Source organism: Amblyraja radiata, chromosome 29 (assembly GCF_010909765.2).
Source record: "Amblyraja radiata isolate CabotCenter1 chromosome 29, sAmbRad1.1.pri, whole genome shotgun sequence".
Lineage (NCBI taxonomy): Eukaryota > Metazoa > Chordata > Chondrichthyes > Rajiformes > Rajidae > Amblyraja > Amblyraja radiata.
In genome coordinates this window covers 1,752,977-1,760,165 of record NC_045984.1, presented here as the reverse complement: position 1 = coordinate 1,760,165, position 7,189 = coordinate 1,752,977, and positions in this window count along the sequence as shown.

The following is a 7,189-nucleotide window of genomic DNA, read 5'->3' as shown; positions in this document are numbered from 1 at the left end:
TTTATTATGGGAAACTTTTAAGGCATTCATCCGAGGAGTTATAATTTCAGACCAAAGTTTTCAAAATAAAAAGAATACGACAGAACAACGGAAGTTAGAACAGGAAATTAAACTATTAGATTTAGATAATGCAAAAGATCCAACTATAGATAAACATTATAAGATTACATTACTGAAATTTAAACTTAATCGAATTTTATCGGCAAGAGTAATAAGATTATTCCAAATTACAAAACAGGTATATTTCGAATTTGGTGACAAGCCACATAAACTTTTAGCGCACAACTGAAGAACCAAGAAAAGGAAAATACTATCATTAAAATTAAATCAGAGAATGGTGAACTACTAACACTACCCAAGGATATTAATAAAAGGTTCGCTCAATTTTATCAAAATTTATACACATCTAAAACTAGAATGGAAGACAGTAAAATTAAAAAAATTCTAGATAACTAATCTGCCAAAACTGGATATCTTAGAACAAGAGGAACTAGGAGCTCAGATTACAAGTGAAGAAATAAGAGAAACAATAAAATAATTGAAAAATGGGAAGATGCCAGGTGAGGACCAGACGGTTTTAGTAATGAATTTTATAAAAGATTTCAGGAGATAACGGTCCCACGCTTACTTAAATTATATACTCATGCTTTTACCGAAAATAAACTACCAGAAACACTAGCAGAATCTACAATTATGCTTATACCCTTTGAGAATAGGGAAGATTCAAACAAGAGGACATGCCTTCAGAATTAAGGGACAGAAGTTTAGGGGTAACATGAGGGGGAACTTCTTTACTCAGAGAGTGGTAGCGGTGTGGAATGAGCTTCCAGTGGAAGTGGTGGCGGCAGGTTCGTTGGTATCATTTAAAAATAAATTGGATAGGCATATGGATGAGAAGGGAATGGAGGGTTATGGTATGAGTGCAGGCAGGTGGGACTAAGGGAAAAAAGTTGTTCGGCACGGACTTGTAGGGCCGAGATGGCCTGTTTCCGTGCTGTAATTGTTATATGGTTATACCAAAAAAAGATAAAGATCTAGAAGAACCGGGCTCATATAAAGCCATATCACTTTTAAATACAGATCAGAAAATTTTAGCAAAGACTTTAGCAAGAAGATTGAGTAAATATATTAATAAATTGATAAATCCGGACCAAACAGGGTTTATACCTAAAAGACAATCATCTAATAATCTGAGATGCCTTTTTAATATAATGTATTCACATAAAACGAAAAAGGAAGATTTACCAGTTGTCTCTCTGGATGCAGAGAAAGCATTTGATCAGGTAGAGTGGCAGTACTTATACAAAGTACTCCAAAGATTTAATATGGGAGAGAATTTTATCGGATGGGTAAAATTATTATATGATAAACTGACGGCAAGAATATTAACTAATAATATGTTATCTCCAAAATTCCAATTATCGAGGGGCAATAGGCAGGGATGTGTATTATCACCCCTGCTATTTTCACTTACGATAGAGCCTCTGGCTTAAAGGATAAGAATGCATCTGAATATTCAGGGATATAATACTGAAGACTCAAATAATAAAATTTCATGATATGCAGATGATATACTTTTTATATTACAAATTGACAAATGAGTATCCCGACCTTATTAAATTTAATAGAGGAATTCGGGTCTTTTTCAGGATATAGAATAAATTGGAATAAAAGTGAAATTATGTCATCAAAGCCTCAGAAAGCGACTCATCTATTAAAATTTCCCTTTAAAATTGCAACAGAAAAATTGAAGTATTTGGGTATTCAAATTACCAGAAGATATAAATCATTATTTAATGCTAATTTTATGCCACTAATAAATAAATTGAATGCCTTGATTAAATTCTGGAAAGCGCTCCCGCTGTCATTAATAGGCAGAATAAACGCTATAAAAATGATTTTTTTACCACAAATAATATACTTATTTCAATCCATACCAATATAAATACCAAAACATTTAAAAAATAAATTAGATTCTAAAATTACCAACTTTATTTTGGACTATAAAGCACATAGAATTCAAAGAAACCACCTGTGTAAACCCAAAGAGGTTGAGGGACTCTCACTTCCTAATTTTCTGTATTACTATTGGGCAGTGCATATTAAGAATATAATTTACTGGTTGGACAGCTCTCCTCAACAGACGGAATGGATAAGAATGGAGAAAGAGGATTGTTCTCCGTGTGATATAGGGGCGATCCTCTTCTCCCCGATAAAATTGAACAACACAATATATAAGAAGAATCCAATTATCCATAATACAATACGAATGTGGAAACAAATAAAATTAACTTTAAAATTAAGAAACCTATCAGTGCTAACACCAATAGTGAATAATCCGGTATTTCAACCATCTCTTATTGATAAAACATACAAACAATGGGAAAGACTGGGAATTAAAAAGGTAGGCGACATGTATGAAATGGGAAATCTGTTATCATTTCAACAATTAAAATGAAAATTTAAACTGAATAACAACCAATATTTTAAATATCTACAGATATGTGATTTTATGAAGAAATATATACAAAGATTTCAAATTATAATTTTAGATCCACTGGAGGAAGCAATGAATATTAAGGCTGACTCACAAAAAATAATATCATATCTAAATAACAGTATTTTAAATAGATAATTACCATCAACAGAGGCACTTAGAGAAGACTGGGAACAAGAATCAATATTACTAAAACTCTGACCTTGACCGCTTTTGGCCCACTGTGCTGCGATTTCCGACAGAACGCCGCCACCTACGGGCGTCATTTTTGGCCACCTCGCTCAGAGCCCCCCTCCGCCTTAACTAAAAGATCAACTAAGGCACTTTAAACAATAAGCTGTGGGAATATAGTGGGTTAAACAAAATCGCCATATCTAGTGGGTGGCCTTCTATCCCGCCCGGCCCTCGTGTGGTAGGGGGCTGCCTCATCACCCTTTCCTTCAGAAAAGATGGGGACTGGAGTTGGTAATGCCGCAGGAGACCCGATGGGCCTGTGGGGAGAGACCGTCGCGAGGGGAACTGGGGGTGGACCGACGCAGGGAACCCGGGTACCGATTACAACAGGGGACGCAGGGGACCGACACAGGGAGTGAGCAGTGTTGGTCACAACAGGAGGTGGAATAGCTTCAACAGGCGTCAGTTTGAACACGAACAGTGGGGCATCAGGACCCGGAGGCGCTGGACGAGGTTCCTTCACTAGAAGGAGGTGTTGACGTTTGCGTATGTAGAGGACACCATCCACTTCGACCAGGTAGGAGCGCGGTTCCTTTGAGGGGCCGTGAATGTGCCCTAGTTTGGTATGTTCTTTGTCAGTTTGTCAGTTTGTAGGCGTACCACTTGTCTTTGCACCAGTGGTTAAGCAGCTTGCTGGTCTTGTTGTAAAACCGCTTTTGCGTATCGCGTTTAAACTGCAGGATGGGGGCAGCTGTTGCTGGGAGACTTGCAGTAGTGGACGCGTCTGGCGAGACATTAGCTGCTGGGCGGGGGAGCCGAGAACGCTGTCCCCTGAAATGTTCCGCAGGTTTAGTAGGTTAAGGTAGACATTAGATTTTGCCAGGTAGGAGCACTCCATGAGTTGTTTAGCGCTCCAACCAGCGCGTTCGACAAGTCCGTTGGATTGTGCGTACTCTGGGCTGCTGGTGGCGTGTTGGAAGTTCCACCGTTTGGCAAAGTTCTTGAACTTTTGACTGGTGAATTGAGTTCCATTGTCAGTTTAAAGGCGGACGGGTACTCCATGCACGGACAAGTGGATTGATAGTTTCTGGATCACTACTTCAGAAGTGATAGTTGGGAGTAGGTCGATTTCGAACCAGCCCGACTAGGAGTCTACTTGAAGAAGGTAGTGTTTCCCGTGCCATTCAAAGATTTCGGCGGCCTGTGAAGACCACGGAAGGGAGGGAACCGGCTGGGGCAGGAGGGGCTGCTTCTGCTGATGTGTCAAGCTGTTGCAGATGGCGCACAATTCCGTCTTTTTGCGTATGTACCTTGTCATCCCGGGCCAGTAGATCATTTCCTGGGCCCATTTTAGTGGCCTCTGCCGGGGTGGCCTCCGTGCATGTCATCATAATATTCACTCCGCAGAGTAGAGGGGATGACTGCCTGGTGGCCTTTGACGATTATTCCATCTTGTAGCACCAGTTCGTCACGAACCAGGAAGTAGGGTCGTATTTCTAGCGGGGTGTTTGACTGTTTGTTGGGCCATCCGTTCCTTATGACGGTGGTCAGCAGTTGCGAAGTTTTGTCCGCGGCTGTGTGTTCGGCAAAGCAGCGTAGACGGTCGGTGGACACGAACGAGACCTTCAAGACTGAGAATTCGTCTTGTTTGATAGGGTGACGTTAGCTGGTAGTGCAATGGGCTCTGGAAAGCGTGTCTGCGATGTGCATGTCTTTACCTTTCTTGTATACGATGCGGAAGTCGAACCACTGTAGCTGCATCATCATGCGTTGTAGACGTGCCAGGGTGGCATTGATGGGCTTGTTCAGGATGGTGACCAGTGGCTGGTGGTCTGTCTAGACAGTGAAGGTTTTGTCAAAGTCTTTAAATTTGGAGCAGGCAAAGACGACAGCGAGCAGTTCCTTTTCGATTTGGGCATAGCGTTGTTCAGTGTCTGTCAGGGTGCGTGATGCATAGGAGACAGTCGGTATTTGTAGGCATGCTGCGCTTAGCCAGTACTGGGATACATCGTAGGTGACAGTGATTGGCAAGTTGAGGTTGAAATATGCCAGTGTTGGTGCGCTGGCTAACTGGAGCTTGAGCGTCTCAAAGGCTCTTTGGTGTTGGGGATACCAGGACCATGCATTGTCTTTGTGAGTCAGTTGTCGCAGAGGGGAAGAAAGTTAGCTGAGACTGGGAATAAATTTTCCCAGGTAGTTAACCATACCGAGGAACCGTTGCAAGCTGATGATGTCAGTTGGAACTGGCAGCTCGTTGATGGCTGCACTTTAGCGGATCAGGTTTTAGTCCATTGCTGATGAACACATGACCAACGTAGGTGACTTCCGGAACCCGGAACTTGCACTTGAGAGGGTTGGGTTTAAGGTTGATGTCTTTGGCACAGTTTAGTATCTTCTTTAGGTTGGCGTCATGCTTAGCTAAATCACAGCCGTAGTAGACTAGGATAAAGTCAACAATGATGGCACATGGAAATTCTGCGAAAAGTTGTTCCATAGCAGGTTGGAAGATGCTGAGTTGATGCCGAAGGGCATTCTTACAAATCTGTAGCGGCCGAATGGTGTGGCAAAAGTCGTCAGAGTAGATGATGCCCGGTCCAGTGGTATTTGCCAGAAAGGGCTTTTGGCATCGAGGACCGAGAATACCTTGCGTTTCCAATTTGCGCAGCCACGTCCTCAGTAGTTCTCATTGAGTAATGTGGCCGTTTGATTGCAGTGTTTAGAATCTAAACTTTAGATCTTTGGGGTTGATGCAAACCCGCAACTCTTCTTTGTTTTTCTTAGTGGTTACGACCATAGTGGAGACCCAGTCAGAGGGTTCCCTGACCGCGGGAATGACTCCAATGGAGACCATATGTTTCAGTTCAGTGTGTATTCTTTCCCGCATGCCATGGGGAACACGGTGGGGTGCGCGAACTGGTGTATCTGTAGGATCTACAGTGATTCTGTATGTCATGGGCAGCTTGCCAAGTTTGTCGTCGAACAGGTCTTTGTACTGGGATAGCAGCTGCTGTGTTGGCTCCTCTGTCAGGCAGAGTTTGTGGACAGCACGTCCAAAATAGACCCGTCCTAAGTCATGGCATGCACTGATGCCAAGCAGGATTTCAAAGTTAGGTTGGAATATGTAAAACATTAGGTTTTTTGTTTGCTCATTGACAGTGCATTTCAAATCAGCTTTCCCCAGTGGGGGAAGGACTTCCCCACCGTAGGCATGTAGGGTCGAGGAATCCTTTTTCATTTGCTCCGTGCTCCTGATCTTGTTGAACTCTGAGTGACATTACATTGACCTTTGCACCCGTGTCGACCTTAGCGGTCAGGGCCTTGTTGTTTATCAGTATGGTCACTGTGGGGTCCTGAGGAGCATAGGAGAGAAAGCACGGCTGAGTCGTTGTCTGTGTTATAGGAATAATTCCCGTGGGAAGCATCATCATGTTCTTGGAAGTCAGACAGTTCTTGTTGAAGCAGGTGCAGATTTGTCCTTGAAGTAGAGTTCCCACAAGATCGACATCATGTAGCAAAGTGATTAAGCTTCTTGCAGTTGTGCCAAACTTTCCCATGGGCAACGCAGAACTGGCACCCTCTGGAGTGGAAATAATTGCAGTTGGGGCATCTCGTGGCAGGCACATTAGGGATTTTGAGAGGCACATTTGAAAAATTCTGGGGAGAGTAATTAGCAAGATTTATGTTATGTTGCTGTTGTAGGCTGGCAGGGTCAAAATCTGCGAGCGGGGCCACGATCTCTGCCATGCGACACGAATGAATGGCTTGCTCTAAAGTCAGTTCAGCGTTCCAAAGCAGTTCAGCTCTCAGCTTGCGGTCGCTCATTCCCCCCACAATCTTGTCACGTACTAGCTCGTTAGTCAATTCACTGAAGCAGCACCTTGTAGCCATGTGTCGTAAATCACTGATGAAGCGTTCGACAGGTTCATCGACCTGCTACTGTCGAGCGAAGAACCGTGTTCTCTCGAGGATGCGGTTCGAGGGCAGGCCGCTATGCTCTCTAAAGTTTCTGATTAGGACTGTCGGGTTGTTGATAGATTCTGCCGGCACAAGGACCTGGCCATTAGCGTCGTTGATTGCTGGGGCGAACTCATTTGTTGTCTGCACGAATCATTGCTTCTGGACCCACTAGATTGAGCAGTAGCGATGCCTTCAGATCATCGGGGTCATTCCGGTGACTGATGCGAATGTAGTGAGCATAGTCACGTTCAAACATTCGCCAGTGCTCGGCTATGTTAGTTAAACACGAGGGGACTCGGCTTTCGACAGGAGTTGGCCATAACATTAAAAAAATAAAAATAAAAACTGATAAAGAAAATAAATTGCGGTAAACGAATGTGGGTTTGACCCAGTTATCTGACACCATGTAAGTACCTCACACAGGTAAAGGTGTAAGTATCTTTAATGTTCATTCCAGTATCACTCCAGTATCAGTATCATACATTCAGTCTGCTGCAACCACTGAATATTACTATACTACTATAAAGCATGCACTAGGCAGAGTTATTATTGCTAAGCATT